We start from the raw sequence: 17,921 nt of genomic DNA, 5'->3' as shown, positions 1-17,921 counted from the left end.
CTGAGATTGCAGAAGCAACAAAAAAGGTTCCAACAAAAAAATCCCATGAACAGATGGCTTCACATCAGAATTCCATCACACCTTCTACGATGAGTATATACCTATGCTGCAGAATCTATTCCAAAACACTGAGAAGGAAGGAACATTCCCCAACATGTTTTATGAAGCAAAACATTACCTTGATTCTAAAACCAGGAAAGGACCTAACTAAAAAGGAGGATTATAAACCAATTTCACTAATGAATATCAATGCAAAGATACTCAACAAAATCTTAGCTAATAGATTGCAGCCACTCATTAAAAAAATTATTTATCATGATCAAGTAGGCATCATCCAAGGGATGCAAGGTTGTTTTAACATACACAAATCCATAAATATAATACATCATATCAATAGAAGCAAAAATAAAGACTATATGATCCTTTCAATAGATGCAGAAAAAGCATTTGAAAAAATTCAGAATCCTTTTCTAACAGGAACACTTAGGAAAACAGGCATAGGTGGCACATTTCTTAAGCTGATTGAAGCCAACAACTAATGTCATACTAAGTAGTATAAAACTGAAAGCTTTTCCACTTAGAACTGGAACCAAACAAGGATATCCACTATCACCAGTGCTGGAAGTTCTAACCAATGCAATCACGCAAGAGAAGGACATAAAGGGCAGAGGAGGTCAAATTCTCCCTCTTTGCTGATAATATGATCTTATACTTAGAAAATTCCAGAGACTCAACCATAAAACTCCTGGAAGTCATCAAGAAATAGGGTTAATGTCTCAGGATATAAAATTAATGTCCACAAATCAATACCCTTTGTATACACCAATGACAGCCAAGTTGAGAAGCAAATCAAGGACACAATTCCCTTCACAATAGCTTCAAAGAAAATGAAATACTTAGGAATATACCTAACAAAAGAGGTGAAAAATCTTTTCAAAGAGAATTATGAAACCCTAAGGAAAAAAACTGCAGAAGATACTAACAAATAGAAGAAGATACCATGCTCTTGGCTAGGAAGAATCAATATTGTCAAAATGCCTATTCTACCCAAAGCAATCTACAGATTCAATGCAATCCCCATTAAAATACCAACTTCATATTGTGAAGAACTGGAATAAATAATACTTCATTTTGTATGGAACAAAAAAACAAAACAAAACCATATAGCTAAAGCTATTCTTAGTAGTAAAAACAAAGTTGGAGGCATCACCCTACCCAATTTCAAGCTATATTACAAGTTCACAGTAATCAAAACAGCATGGTATTGGCACAAAAATAGAGATATAGACATATGGAACAAAATAGAAAGACAACAGATGAAACCAGCCTCTACTTGCCATCTGATCTTTGATATACCAAACAAAAGCATACAGTGGGGAAAAGAATCCCTATTTGACAAATGGTGCTGGGAGAACTAGATAACCACATGTAAAATACTGAAACTCAACCCACACCTTTCACCCCTCACAAAAATCGACTTAAGATGGATAAGAGACTTAAGTCAAAGACATGAAATGATAAAAATCTTAGAAGAAAGTGTGAGGAAAACTCTTGATGATGTAAGACTGGGGAAAAATTTTATGACAAAGATTTTGGTGGCCATTGCAACAACAACAAAAATTTAAAAATGGGACTTAATTAAGCTGAAAAATTTCTGCACAGCCAAGGACACAACAAGTAAAACAAAAGGAAAACCTCTAAAATGGAAAAGGATATTTGCATGGTATCCATCTGACAAAGGGTTGATAACTAGAATCTACATAGAATTCAAATTAATCAACAGAAAAAGAATAAACAATCTCATCTACCTCTGAGCAAGAGATATGAACAGAACCTTCTCCAGTGAAGACAGACAAATAGCTGACAAACATTTGAAAAAATATCCATTATCCTGATCCTCAGAGAAATGCAAATCAATACCACCTTGAGATAACACCTAACCCCAGTAGGAATGGCCTACATCACAAAGTTTCAAAGCTCTAGATACTGTCAGGGATGTGGGGAGAAGGGGACACTTTTATACTGCTGGTGGGACTGCAAACTAATACAACCTTCCTTTTGGGAAGAAAGTATGGAGACTCCTCAAAGCACTCAAATTAGGCATTCCATTTGATCCTGCAATCCTCTTCCTGGGCATCTACCCAGAAGAAAAAAAAAAATCCTTGTATCATAAGGACATTTGCACTAGACTGTTTATCACAGCTCAATTTACAATCGCCAAAATGTAGAAACAATCTAAATGCCCACCAACCCAAGAATGGATCAACAAGCTGTGATATATGTATACCATGGAATAGTATTCAGCCATTAGAAAAGATGGAGACTTGGGGCAGCGCCTGTGGCTCAGTGAGTAGGGCGCTGGCCCCATATGCCGAGGGTGGCGGGTTCAAACCCAGCCCCGGCCAAACTGCAACAAAAAAATAGCCGGGTGTTGTGGCAGGCGCCTGTAGTCCCAGCTGCTCAGGAGGCTGAGGCAAGAAAATCGTGTAAGCCCAAGAGCTGGAGGTTGCTGTGAGCCTTGCGACACCACGGCACTCTACTGAGGGCAGTAAAGATGGAGACTTTACATCTTTGTATTAACCTGGTTGGAGGTGGAACACATTATTCTCAGTAAAGCATCACAAGAATGGAGAAGCAAGAATCCCAAGTACTCAATTCTAATACAAAAGCAGTAGATGATCTAAGATAAGGTGATGGGTATGGGAATGAGAGAATGGGGAGAGAGGAGGAGAGAGGGGGATGGGGGGTCACAGTGTATTCCACATCTCTTGGGGCGGGACACAATTATAATAGTGACTTTACCTAACAACCACCATCAGTGTAACCTAATTCTTTATACCCTTAATGAATCCCAAACAATAAAAAAAAAAGAAAGTCCAAAACTTGAAAATAAGGTCAAAAGGGTATAGCAAACCCTTTGAATGTCCTACCAACGAATACTTAATTATTTTAAAAAGCCTACTCAAAGACTATTTAATTACCCATTTTAACTTTACTATTTCCTGTTTGGTTAGAAACTAGACACTGTGAAATTATATGTTAAGTTGTATATTTCTGTCACGTAGGAAAGAGAACTTTAAAGGCTGCTGTTATGTGAGCGCACAATGTTATATCCAACCAAGCCATCTTATTCTATCATTCTTTTAATGCCTTTTCTGATGGACTCTGAATATATACTCTTGTTCCTCAAATGCTTTTGGAACCTATTTCATCCTCTTATTAGTTCTTTTATTAAATAATGAATTGGATAAAATCTTTGACCAGTAAAAAAAAGTCTTAAGAGTAAAGAAAAAGAATATACTTACTGTGCTTTGAACTTCTTTTGAAAATACTTTAATTGATCTTTACAAATTTTCATGGCACACCAGTTGAAAATCACTGACCTGTAGGTTCCATGCAAACCTAATAAAAATTTCAGCAGCCTATAATGACAAACACATCCTTAAACTTATATTTAAAAGCAAAGGAACTTCAAGGTGCAAAGAAATTTTAATAAAAAGAACAAAGTTTGAACCCACACAACACACAATTTCAAGACTGAATAAAGCCACATTAATCAAGGCATTGGTATTGGTGAGAGCATGAACCACCTATGTAGTCTAAAATCAATGACTTCCAGGACTAATGAACATAGCTAGAGCCTAGATCTTTGTTTCTAAATAGCATTTTCCAGTAAAAGAAATCAGATCTCTCTGTAGAAGCATTTGACTCCAAGAGGGATCGGGAAAAACCTAAGAGGAACCTGGAGCATCTCAAAGTGTTGGTAAGTAAATTAAAGCTCAAATAAAGAATTGTAGCATGTCAAAATCTCATAGAAGCCAACCCAAAAGACCTCCTAATGTCCAAAGCTTGAACACATAAAATAAAATAAGTAGATAAATAGGAAAGGACAGCTCTTCCAAATAACAAATGAAGAAAAGAAGATACGAATAGAAATTTACTGTTAGAATACCACAGTAATAATCATTGCAGGCAAAATCTACCACGAATGCTAAAATTAATGGGCAAAACCATGTGAAGAAAGGCTGATCAATGTGAAATGATTACTCCCAAGCTATGTATTAATTGCAAAATTAAAATAGAAAGACCTGGCAGATACCATCTTAGTTGAGTGAGCAAGGTTAACATCACCTGTAATGAGACATACTGACATCACACACTTTCTGATGTTATGAGTTAAGAAGGGCCTGTCATTTCTGTTGTACTCTTGGCAAAAATGTGTAAGTTTAATCATGAGGAAAACATTGGACAAATCCAAATTGTAGGACGTTCTTCAAAATAGCTGTCCAATACTATTCAAAAGTCTCAGGGCCTGCAAGATGAAGAGAGACTGAGGAATTTCCATGGATTGGGAGATAATATGCAGGTATGAAAAAGAAATACAATGGGGCTGCGCCTATAGCTCAAAGGAGAAGGGCGCTGGCCCCATATGCTGGAGGTGGAGGGTTCAGACCCAGCCCCAGCCAAAAACTGCAGAAAGAAAGAAAGGAGGGAGGGAGGGAGAGAGAGAGAGAGAGAGAAAAGGGAGGGAGGGAGGGAGGAAGGAAGGAAGGAAGGAAGGAAGGAAGGAAGGAAGGAAGGAAGGAAGGAAGGAAGGAAGGAAGGAAGGAAGGAAGGAAGGATCCTAGATTGGGTTTGGGACCAGGATAAAAACACCAGTGGGACGACGGATGAAATTGATGGTCTGTAGTTTACTTTAAATAAAAGTAAGAACAAGAATGGTTTAGGTATTGCCTCCTAAATATAATTCCCCTACTTCCTGTAATGTAGTCTATGAAAGAAGTCCCAATGATGGGCTATTGTGACTATTCACTGAATCTAAGAATAAAGAATAATTAAGGATGTATAAACAGACCCTAAAAAATTAATACCTTGGAAGGTACTGCTAATAGATAACTCAGCCCTAGGAGACAGCAGTATGTAACTGGAATATGTTCGCACTTCCTATCTATTGAGTTTCTCTCTGTTTCTTCCTAGTCTCTACATCTGTTGCTCCTCTCTTTCTCTTTCCATCTGTCTCTTTTTCTCTCCTCCTCCGTCCTTACACTTCTGCATTATGTTCACATACAGTACAGAAGTGAAGTATATTTGTAAGGAACTGATACTGTTATCAAGTCTCACAGCTTCTCTACTTAAGCTTTTAAAAAGTTTCTCTTTGAAAATAAAAGGCTAACACTGTATTTAAAAGCGACTGTTCCTCCGTGTAAGCCTTAAATTGACATAGTATATTCAAGGTTTCAGGCTCCTGATAGGAAATGTTCTACTGTCTCTGGCAAAAAGCTTAAAAGCCCCTTTGAAATGGTGTTGGTGGACATTTTCATGAAATGCTTTGAAATAGACCCTTCTGTACCCCAATAGCTCACAAAGATTTTATTCTTTAACGGTATAAATCAACCAAGTTTTCACCTTCTTGTTCAAAATCACGCCACGGTTGAACACTATACAAAGAGGACCAGTTGAAATATTAGCAATTTTAAAATTTGATAGTTCTTTTTCATGGAAAGGCATACTTTTTCTTGCAAAGGAGAGTTAACGTAACTCTGTTGTATTTTCTTTTCATTGCTACTACTTTTCAGAAAAACAAATTCTATTGAGGGCTGATATGGTACACATTAGACAGATGACAGGTGCTCCTGAGTTAGCTACTCCATAATTTATACCAAAATTAACTTCAAGTGGGGCTCAAGCATTTTCAAAACCTGGCTGTCATCCTAAATACCTTCACTGGGGAATGTTTGTTTTTTTTTTTTATTTTGCTGCTTATTCCCTAAGTTGAATTACCTCTAATTTTGTTCTGAGAGATTCTGATTTAAAAAGATCTTAAAGATCAAGGAGGATAGGAATCTGTTCAGAAAGTAAAATCAAATACTGTACAGTGTTTCTCAAATATATAAGCATTAGTTTTCCTATATCTGTTTTATACTATAACTGGATTAAAGCAGAGGATAAACTCCAGGTGTGTGTGTGTGTATGAGCGTGTTGGCTGCCTGACTTGGGGGAAGGAGGATTGAACTGAAGGATATTGTTTGATATTAAGAAGAGTGTACTGATTGACATGCCCTCATCATGTTCATATTCTGTGCCATGGAACAACCAAAGTAAGTAAATATTTGAGGAAATACGAAACATGAACAAGAAGGCACAAGACACAAAATTATACCAATAGCAAAAGAGATAATTCAAGTAAATGAAGGGCAGATTTAAAACCCATCAGTTAGTCCCTCAAAAAAATATGAAAAGATTTTTACATGTACAAGACAAGAATAAACAAATGTTAACAAATTAAAATTATGACTGCTCAGATTTTAAAAAGTTCTGTAGTGGGATTGGAGAGCACATTTAAGGAAATCTACAACAAAAAAGAAATAGAGATTGTAATCATGGGAGATCTGATAAGGGATGTAGCTATCACAATAATACAATGCTCAGAATACAACACAGATAAGTAGATTGAATAGGACTGTATTTTCTTAAACATTCACAAGGTCCTAGCTTGGGTTGCTATAACAAAATACCATGGACCGCATGGCTTAAACATTTATTTCTCACAATTCTAGAGACTGGGAAGGCCAAAATCAAACAAAGAGCCTTTAGATTTGATTGCTGGTGAGGATCGTCCTTGGGGCTTGCAGCCCCTTCTCACTGTGTGCCCTTATGGCAGAAGGCGGGAGAGTTCAGCCCTTTCTTCCTCTTCTTATAAAGACAATAATCCCATCACAAGGGCGCTGCCCTCATGACTCCACCTAAACCCAATTACATTCCAAAGACCCCACCTCCCAATGCTATTGCACTGGGGATTAGAGTTGCCACATACAAGTTTGTGGGGAAGAAACATTCATTTTGTAATAATAGCAAATATTTACTGAGTGTCTACTGTGTATAAGTTAATTTTTAAAAAACACTACATGTAAAGGAAGCCAAGAGCCAGATGACCTCTGAGCAAGATGATTTGCAGCTGGGGGGTGGACCCTCAGGCAATTCATCCCCAGGTGTTGGGGCTGCGACAACTACATGCATCAATCTGAATTTCAAAATCATCATATGAATTAGATGCTATTAGCAAGCATGTAATATGCAAAGTATATATACACATATATGCACGTATAAACACATGTTTATATATAAACATGCCAATATGCACATATAAGACAGATTCTATGTACTTATACATATATATACACACACAACTACATATGATTATATTATTTGTTTACAATATTTTCTTCTCTCCCTTGCCTTGCTATGGTTTTCCCTCCATGAGAGGAGTATATTCCTTCTAATGAACCAGTACTCATATATGTGATAGGAGCTGGCATTTTAAATGAGCTTGCATACTTTAGGATCGCCTTCTTTGCTTCTGTAATCACCAAGCAATAAATAGGCCTCAATTATCCATTGGGCACAGAATGAGATGTGTGGTACATGACAGATGCAAATCTGCTCCTTGGAGCCAGTCCCATAAGCTACTTTCCAGCCATATCATCAACTTGTGATGAGTTCATGAATGATAAAAATGTTTATTGTTGTGGTATACTGAGGCTTTGTGGCGGTTCGTTATACAATATTTTTGCATAACTAATACAACATTTCTGAAGAAAGACTTTAATGATAATCTCTGAGCAGTAGAATTATGAATGATTTGAATTATCTTCCTTACAGTTCTTGAATGATAGTAAAGTTAATATGCATGACTTGTTTTTCAACTTTTAACATGTCTTTAGCTAAAGCAAATAATTGCTGTTACATTTATGCTGTATGTTTGTATTTATATATAAATTCATCTTAAAATCATATTGATTTGGAACTTTGAAATGATATATTATTTAACATTTACTCAAACTTAATTGTAAAATTCTCACCATATACAAAAATAAACTCAAGATGGGTTAAAGTCTTAAGTGTAAGACCTGAAACTATAAAAATACTTACAGAAAACTGAAGGAAAACTCTCCTGGACATTGGTCTAGACAAACTATTCATGATCAAGACCTCAAAAGGAAAAGCAACAAAAACAAAAATAAACAAATCAGACCTACTTAGACTGAAAAGCTTCTACATACCAAAAGAAACAATCAATAGAGTGAACAGAAAACCTGCAGGATGGGAGAAAATATTTGCAAATTATTCATGGACAGGGGCCTAATATCTAGAATTTACAAGGAACTCAACTCAACAAAGAAAAAAAGGAAGAAAGAAACTAAATAATCCCATTAAGAAATGGACGAAATACACAAATCAATATTTTTCAAAAAAAAGTCATACAAATGAAGCATTTGAAAGCATATGAAAAAATGCCCACCATCACTGATCATCAGAAAATATGTCAAAACCACAGTGAGATGTCATCTTTACCAGTCAGAAGAGCTGTTATTAAAAAGACAAAAAACAATAGATGTTGGTGAGGTTGCAGAGAATAAGGAATGTTTATATACTGTTGGTGGGAATAATGTAAATTAGTACAACCTCTTTAGAAACCATTATGGAGTTTTCTCAAAGAACTATTATTTGATCCAGCAATCCCACTAACTAGGTAAAACTAGTTACCTACACAAACAAACAAAAATTATATCAAAAAGATACCTGCCCTTATAGGTTTATTGTGAAGATATACAAACACCCCAAGTGTTCATCAACAGATAATTGGGTAAACAAAATGTGGGACATAAACACAATGGACTACACACACACACACACACACACACACACGGATACAGAGTGTGGAACAGACATCTGAAAATTTGGAAGGGTGGGAGGGTGAGAAGGTCGGTGGTGAGAAACGGGCACTATGTACATTATTTGTATATTTTCAAAGTTATAAAAATTCTGGGTTTTTAACCTTTAAAATTTCTGACATTAGTCCCAGCACAGCAAAGAGGACTCGTGGACTCCTTCCTTCCTTGCGGCAGGACCTAAGCCTCTGGAGTTGGGGAATGTGCCCACCGCAAGGCCCCTGGCAGAGGCAGAGCCCAGGCACAGCAGACAGACAGCTCGCTCTCAGGGGGTCCACTGAGGGACTTCACAGAAGTCCATGTTTACCCCAAACACCTCACCAGCCCCACCAAAAAATGTGCTTTCTGGATATTTTATTTCCGATCACATATCCTTGGGAGGGAAATGAAGTGTCCCATTATTGTACTTTAGTGCCTCAACGCTAGAGACTTTTTTTATTTGCATCAATTTATGGGGTACATGTGCAATTTTGTTCCATGGATATATCGCATAGTGGCGAAGACTGGGCTTTTAATGTAACCGTCGCCTGAATAAAATACAGCATTCCCATTAAGTAATTTCTCATCTCTCAGCCCGTCCCCTACACACTCTGCATCTTTGGTGTTTATTATTTCACACTCTACACCCATGTGTGCACACTATGCAGCTCCCACTGACAAGGGAGAACATGTGGCCTTTGTCTTTATGTGCCTTCCTTGCTTCACTTAAGATAATGGCCTATAATTTCACCCATGTTGCTGCAAAAGGCATTATTTTATTCTGTTTTATGGCTGTATAGTATTTCATTGTGTGTATATGGGGGTATGTGTGTGTATCTACATACATATAAACATACAAATGTTGCGATTTCTTTGATATAATGATTTCTTTTTACTTGAGTAGTGGGATTGCCAGACCAAATGGTAGTTCTACTTTAAGTTATTATGAGGAATCTCCCTACCATTTTCTATAGCGGTCGTAATAATTTGCTTTACCACAACAGTTGTATAAGCGTTCCTTTTTCTTTGCATCCTTGCCAACAGCTATCATTTTTTGTCTTTTTAACAACAGCCATTCTATTGTAAGATAATATCCCATTACGATTCTGATGTACATTCTCTGATGGTCAGTGATAGTAAACATTTTTCACATCCCCTTTGGCCATGTCTTCTATTGAAAAATATCTGTTCATGTCCTTTGCCTACTTCTTAGTGGGAGAACTTTATGACACATCAATTGCCACTGAGGATGTCAAGACAAGAGGGTTTTACAGAAGCAGACATATGACACAGAATGGGTCCTTTGGGGGAGGTAGGGGAAGGTGGGGACCAGGGGACATGGGTGAATACAGGTGTATGAGTAGAGACAGCATGAAGTTTATCTGAGGGAGAAGAAATTAGGGAGTAGAGGACGCAGGAAGACGGAATCCAACTGGGGCTTTCATTGGTGAGCAGTGGGGGTTCAGAAAGATACTGAACTTCCCCCAAGCTCATACTCAGGACAGATTTGGGACATGAACTAAAATCTAGGTCCTTCCTCTGCCTTGCTTTCTTCTCACTTAACAGGGCCTGTCAAAGCAATATTTCTTTCTAAGGATAAGAGCTTCTGTATCACGAGAAAGGATTAAATCTTAGCTTATTTTCCCTGACAGCATTTAGCATATAGGAGGTGTTAAGACATGCTTTTGTTGCAGAATTTATATTTTCTTAATCACGGGCCTTCTGCTCTTGTCATGCAGCTGTGCAGAACCTGTCACGTCAGTGTCCATATGTATCTACAAAGACACACACACACATACACTCGGCCTCCTGAATTCCAGCAGAAATGTCTGGGTTTTTTATTCTTGGTGCACAAAGAACTATACCAATTTGTTACATTTTACTCTGTCTTTTTGATTGCTGGTATAGATTATCTTCACATGAAAAGGGTTAGAATTTTCATCAAAGAACCAAAACTTACCTAGGTACATACGCTGAGGAATTTATAAAAAGCTACCGATGGTGTTGCTCTGTCCAGAGGTTTATTTTTTAATTGGTCTGAGATGGGATTCAGGCATCAGCCTACTCAAAGTATCCCCAGGTCTTTTTGATGTGTAGCTAGGATTGAGAACCACCGATGTAAAAAGTATCACTTTTCCATGGAGAAAACTCCATCCCACACTAATGAAATCAGAATCTCTAGAGGTGGGGCCCATGCAGCAGTAGTTTTTAATCTTCCCCAAGTGTCCTCAGCCTGGGATGAGAATCTCTATATCACAACAATGGTTCTAAGCCAGTTGCACATGTAAGAAACACCCAAGGAGATTAGTAAAAATACAGATCTCCCTTGACTTAAAGCAGGTTCTATAGTTTGCCAAGCTCCTACTTCTGTCTGCTGCTGTCACAGAGGATGGCATTAGCAGGAGTCCACTAGATTTGCTTTATTGAACTTGCAGCACCCCATTAAAGGCAGATCATCCTGTCACATGGAGCGTCTGTTGTGTGGAAAGAAAAAGGTCCCCATCAAGGCTCTGAAAAGGAAACCCTGGGGTGTTGGAAAGCAGACTTGGGCCCGGTGGAGTCCTGCATTTGGCCTGATGTGCTTGCAGAGTGGGCTTCCCTTAGTGCTTGAGTCTGGGAGTGATGGAACAAAGTTTATATCTGTGCATGGTAGACCCCCCAGAAGGGCTTACTGAATTAATGAATCTAAAGAAAGTTTCCTATGGGCCTGAACTTCTGGCTTCTGGATGGTTTATCTGAGCAACACAAGCCCTTATAGAATTTGCTAAAAAAAAGGGTTTCCCAGTAATAAACAGGCTAGGTCAACAGTTTTCAGCTTTCATGAATCTTAGTCTTGACACTGGGTACTGTGTTGTGAGAGACAAATTAAGAGCAGGTCAGCCTGAGTGTCTACTCTAGTCAGTACCTGTCAACCCCGTCATGTAACAGTTGGAAGGGAAAAGCATTAGGATTACTATAGGCACCAGCTTCAGTGAGGTATCACTGTGGCTTCTTAGCCTGATACCTGTACCTGAGCTGGTTCGTGAGAACTGCAGTTTGTCTGATACATAATCAGTCCCATATAATCTCAGCAAAATGTCAAAGGGATTTTTGAACTTCACTTTGGGAGTTCAAAGAACATACCTTCTGACTTTGGATAATAGCGCAACTTATTGAAAATAGTTACCATCCTCTCAGGGCTGTGTATTCCAACCTCTCACCTCTACCCTCGGACTTAATGTTGACTCTTTGACCTAGAAATACAAGGGAGTTCTGTTAAATAAGCTAACTGCTGGAAATCCTATGGCTGCAAGCTGAAAAAGAATGAGGTGTGTACCACAGACCACATAAAACAATGAAAGCTATTTAATAGACAAAATGTACGGGGCAGTTTCACAATATCAAAAGCATATGCGTGGCCTGCTGCTCTGGGCAATTCTCTGTAAACCTTGGCATCTATCCCAGCCTCACCCCGGAGTCCCTGTGGATGAGAGCAGGCTTGGGGACCAGCCCCTACCAACTTCAAAATCAGGCTTTCTGACCAAGTTGTAGAAGGTCAAGGCAGCCATGACGAATCAGAACGCTCCAGTTCTGTCCATTCCCCACTGATTCAGAAGGAGGCAAAACCAAGAGATAATTTGCAATTGGTTAAGAGACCGGTGATCTAGCTGTTATTCCTTTTTGTTAGACTTGCCTTTACCCTTGTAAGGAGGTGCTTTGTTGAGCAAGAGCTCCATCTATGGGGGAAATCAATTGTGTGGACTCCGACCCCTAACACCTTGAAGATTGCTATGTACATGAAGATTCGACTAGTGATTCTCAACTGAAGCTAATCTTGCCTCTCCAGGAATATCTGGAGACAGTTTTGCAAACTCTAAACCCAGAGAAGTACACGTACTCCTGCATTTTATAACAGAGCAGGTTTTTATAAAATGATACCCTGGAGCCAGGCTTTTCTGCCCTTTGAGGTCTCCTAATTGTAAACTATGAATAAAACTCTGAATTCTCATGCTCTAGGGTTGTCATCATAATCTTGGGTGCTTTTGGGAACTAAGGCTGGCCTCCTCAGGATGCATCTACGATCCTGCTGCAGAATACATTACTCACACATCAGGAAACCCCACTTAGCCATATCAGGAAAGCAAAAGATCAGCCCATTCACCTAGATATAAAACCATCTCTCTTCATCTATATGAGCACTGTCTCACCTCCCATCTCTAATGACTAAGTGTTTAATTCATCTCACTAAACAATGAGCGCCTAGAACGTGTTGCACGTAGCACCCAGCTATGTGAATGCAGAGACGACTCAGAGAGCTCCAGTCCATGCGACGTCCAAGCACGGGTGCTGCACCTGCTGTTCCTGACTCCCAGTCCAGTTTTTCATGGTACTAGGACAGCAGGCTGTGGGTGTGGAAGTTAAAGAAAACAGACATGCTTGAAAGTTACCAGCTTATCTATTTTGTCATTAGCAACAGCCAATCAAGTACTAAATCATAAAAGCCATTTAGGTTTTGTCCAAGATTTCCATCCAATATTTAAATTTCTGCACTATGATTGTAGCAAGCCAAGTCCACTGAGAAGTATTTGAGCCTCTTAAAAATTCAGATGAAATGACTAATGATTTAATAACTTTCTTATTCAAGCACTATCAACAAAAAGTTGTACAGTTTTATGGAAACCCTTGATTTATTGATACAGAATATTGCCTCAGCACGGCCAGTTTGCCTCATAAGTTGTGGAAAAGAAACAAGATTAAAAAGAAATTTGAAGGGAAAAATGAGTTGAGAAGAATTGGCAACAGAGCTCGTGCAATTTTGATTGTAACTGAGAAGGGAACATCCTTGCTGAATCTAGAGCTTATTCATGCACCATCAGCACCGATAAAACAAGTGTCCCTCAAACCATCAGATGTCTGATCCTTGCTTTTAGTCAAATGGATCTGATGAGTGACAAATGTTAAAATAATATTCTCAGTACTTACATGTAAAAAGGTAAGGTAGAAAAAGTAACACACAACCCTTAGGAACGCTACAAACTACCAAACATGTTGGTTTGCTCTGTTCCCAAATAGGACCTAGTAAGATGGCTGGAGGAGTGTAAGATGATGAAGAAAAATAATATAAATGTTATATAAATAAAATGTTAAAACATTTTGTTACACCCCAAGAATAAGAAATTTCCAGCATACTGAAATACACACTCTATTGCCTAAACATCATGAGCAAAGATGAAGAACCAGGACAACTGGTAGGGCTGCCTTTATGCCTAGGAGATCAGCTCACAATATTTTAGTCAAGGATTATGGAGTTTGAAAAAGATACAAAGACGGAGTTATATATCCATAGTTATGTGTAACAATATTATTTGCTAGACAAAATGCTACAGGATTTTGGTTTGCTAGGGGAAAAAAGCTCACTTCTTTTTTCTATACAGAATAAATGTTTTAATAAGTATTAATATCATGTCTAGATAGCGTTTGTCTTACCAAGAAAATCTAATTGATTTTGTTAAGTCAAGGTTAACAGCTATGTGGTTTGAGGCAATTGCTTAGATTTCTCATGTTCCTTTTGAAAAAATGAAGTTTATTAAATCATAACCCATTTGTTATGAATTTATAAAGCATCACAGTTTCAGTGTCATACCATAAGTATTTCAAGCACACAAGGCCTCTGTAAAGGAATGTATAGATGATAGTAGTATAATAGCATAGTAGTTCTATGAAACAGTGGGTTTTACAATTGTTTCTGGAGTTAGAAGAAGCCAAAGGTCATCTCATCAGCCCGGACCAAGTCATGGCAGTGACTACCAGACTGAAGTCTCCAGTGCTCTACCTTTCCTCCTGGTCCAACCACTCCATTTCTTAATTTTCCCTACTCCCTGTACTCCCTGTGTTTATCTGATGGAAGGTTTGAAGACTTCTTAAAGCTGTCCATTCTATTTGGGGGCAGATTTAACTTTTAAAAACAATGTTTTGTTAATTGAGTTTCTTTTAGAATTCTTTTAGAATTATCATTGTCAACATTGATCCTAGACCATAGCTTAAGACTATATTAAAAATGTGTGTGGGGGGTGGCGCCTGTGGCTCAAAGGAGTAGGGCGCTGGCCCCATATGCTGGAGGTGGTGGGTTTAAACCCCGCCCTGGCCAAAAACTGCAAAAAATAAAAGAAAAGAAAATAAAAATAAATAAAATAAAATAAAATGTGTGTCTGAATACTCACTTTCACAGAGACAGCCCTTATGCTGTCTATAGGCAGCTAGCCAGTTGTCACTGTCTGTGGCCCTGCTACTTAGCTTGAGACTTTTCTTGATGGACAAAATGACTCCATTTCTTCATGTAACTATGAACCAAATCTCCTCTCTATCTCAGAATTAACTCTGAGCCAGTGGGATGGCCCCTCTCTTCTCAACAAATATATTCCTCTTTCTCCATGTACATTTCAAATGTGACATCCAGAATGACAGCAACACCCCAATGGTCTCTTGATATAGTAAGCAGACCTGTTACCTCTTCTTTTTTTCACATTTTTAATTCACTAAAATTTTACTGGACAGCTACCAAGTACTGGGTGTTGGAGATAAACAGTGAACTACAAGACATGGCTCCTGTTGTAGTGAACAGCTTTCAATGAATAAACAAGGTAAGATAATGAAATTCACCCTTGAAAAAGTGCTATAGACCTCATTGCTGAATATCACTATGCTCATGTTTGAAGTACTCCCTTTGGGAATCTACGCACTGATGCCAATGCCTACTTCACACTTCAAAGCGATTTTGGAACTTTTTTTCTGGAATGGCCACCAGAGCTGTCATGGTGTGAAGTCTGACAATTAAGTTCATGAACTAATCATAGAAAAAGTGCTTTTAAGGGTGGACTAGGCTCTGGCATCAGTACATACCTGACAAGGGGAGTACTTTGAAGGTGACCATACCGATATTCAGCAATGAGGTATGTAGATCTTTTTATAGGATGAGTTCACAGACTTAATTGTCTGAACTTGTATGCTAGTAGAGATGAACAAAAAACTCCTATTAAGTGATGTAAGGACAAACCTTAGCTGCTTTGATAAAAATAACAGGAAGAGAGATGATTTAGATTTTGAGATCCAGGAAAGTTTCTCTAAGGATGGGATGTTGAATCTAAGACCAGAAAAATGAATGAGATCATGGTTGTTAACTGTATCAATTAATATATCCTAAGGCTAAATTAATTTTAAAGACAATTACATCAATATGTGGACTCATTTTGATCTTATTCTCATGTTACACATTTATTCATTATTCAACAAATATTTATTGAGGTTGTGGAGTAAATATATACGAATACACATAGCTGGGCTCGCTTCGGCAGCACATATACTAAAATTAGAACGATACAGAGAAGATTAGCATGGCCCCTGTGCAAGGATGACATGCAAATTAGTGAAGTGTTCCATATTAAAAAAAAAAATACACACAGCTATGTATTTTAAACACACATGCTAATCTTTATATAACACACCCTCAATCGACATTAGACTCTCTCTAAAGGCATAATGAATCCTTTAGTCTGGACTTTATTGGTTCAAAAATTACCTTCAAACCAAGACAGCAGTGGAAGACTGCAATACGAATCATGCCCTTAATACATTTTTCTGGGAATCTTGTCCAGCATGGAAGTAAATTGCACTGGATACTAGTTCTCAAAATCTACCTTGTTTATACTGTTGCAAATTACATTAACATTTTTCTCTTATTTTAAATCATCTTATATTCAATAATTTATTGGTGTGCTTTTGTAAGAATTAGGATATTTTCACTTCCAAGCAGAGGAATTGCAAAATAGATCCCTTCTAGGTAGGCCAGAGAGAAAGAGGCACGCCTTCACCTGGGATTGCAGGGCTGGTGGTCTATTCACCAACAGAGTCAGTTTATGTCAAGCCTTCATAGACAGCCCCTTCTGCCACCCTTGTGCTCTGCTTCCATCCTAAGGAGCACCATTCTATTTCTTCACAACCCCTGAAAGTTCAAGGAAATTTATTTATCATTTGCGTTTGCAAGTTTTTCTGCATAATGGTCTGGAATGTTGGCTTTGTCTTAACTTTCATTGTTGCCCTTTGGAACAGGTCACACAAGCTCTTCAAGTCTGACGTTTATCTTAGGTAAAATGAGTATATTAAAGAATATCTACTCTCAAAGAATCTCTGTAAAGATTCCATGAGATAAAACACTTTGTATGATGCCTGGAACTTTGTAAGAATTCAATAAATCATGGCCATTATTACTTCGGGTCCTGGGAGGCAATAGTTTCAGCCAAGAAAGAACAACCAAAGTTTCATTTTCATTTCTTCATGCATCTTATATTTCAATTCCCATCCTCCTGCCAGTGAGGGCTCTATGTGTTTAAAATACAAGTAGAACAAAAAATTATCTATTTAGGATTGTGATTTCCCAGGCTTTGAGCAATATAATATGACTGTGCTAGGTGTGCTCAAACTATGAATCCATCTCTTCTGCCATCATCCTCTTCTAAAGGGAATTTAGAAAGCAGCTATTACTGTTTTCAGGATTTCAGTCTCATGAGCACAATTCTTTATTTTTTTAATTAAATCATAGCTGTGTACATTAATGCAATTATGGGGTACAATGTGCTGGTTTTATATACAATTTGAAATACTTTCATGAAACTAGTTAACAGAGCCTTCACTGCATTTTCTTAGTCATTGTGTTAAGACATTTATATTCTACACTTAGTAGATTTAACATGTACCCTTATAAAATGCACCATAGGTGTGGTCCCACCAATTACCCGCTCTCCACCCATCCTCCCTCCTCCCCTCCCCTCCCTCTCTTCTTTCCCTTCTTCTTGGGCTATAGTTGGGTTATAGCTTTCATATGGAAGTGTGGGTGTTTATAAATCGGTTTCATAGTAGGGCTGACTACATTGGATACTTTTTCTTCCACTCTTGAGATACTTTGCTAAGAAGAATATGTTCCAGCTCCATCCATGTAAACATAAAAGAGGCAAAGTCTCCATCATTTTTAAGGCTGCATAATATTCCACGGTGCATACATACCATAATTTATTAATCCATTTGTGGGTTGATGGGCACTTGGGCTTCCTTTATGACTTAGCAATTATGAATTGGGCTGCAATAAACATTCTGGTGCAAATATCTTTGTTATAAAGTGATTTTTGGTCTGATCTTCTATAAGCCAATCAAAAACATTCAATGGGGAAAAGACTCCCTATT

General features: G+C 37.9%; 1 non-coding gene across 1 annotated transcript; it reads left to right on the top strand.

The window, feature by feature from the left end:
• The first annotated feature begins 16,023 nt into the window (after positions 1 to 16,023).
• Positions 16,024 to 16,130, top strand: LOC128592326 (U6 spliceosomal RNA). Its single transcript, XR_008381842.1, has one exon. It is a non-coding gene; the product is annotated as a U6 spliceosomal RNA (small nuclear RNA).
• The last annotated feature ends 1,791 nt before the right edge of the window (positions 16,131 to 17,921 follow it).

Source organism: Nycticebus coucang, chromosome 1, assembly GCF_027406575.1.
Source record: "Nycticebus coucang isolate mNycCou1 chromosome 1, mNycCou1.pri, whole genome shotgun sequence".
In the NCBI taxonomy this organism is placed as follows: domain Eukaryota; kingdom Metazoa; phylum Chordata; class Mammalia; order Primates; family Lorisidae; genus Nycticebus; species Nycticebus coucang.
Note: the sequence above shows the minus strand (reverse complement) of the source record. Positions and strands in the feature narration are given on the sequence as shown.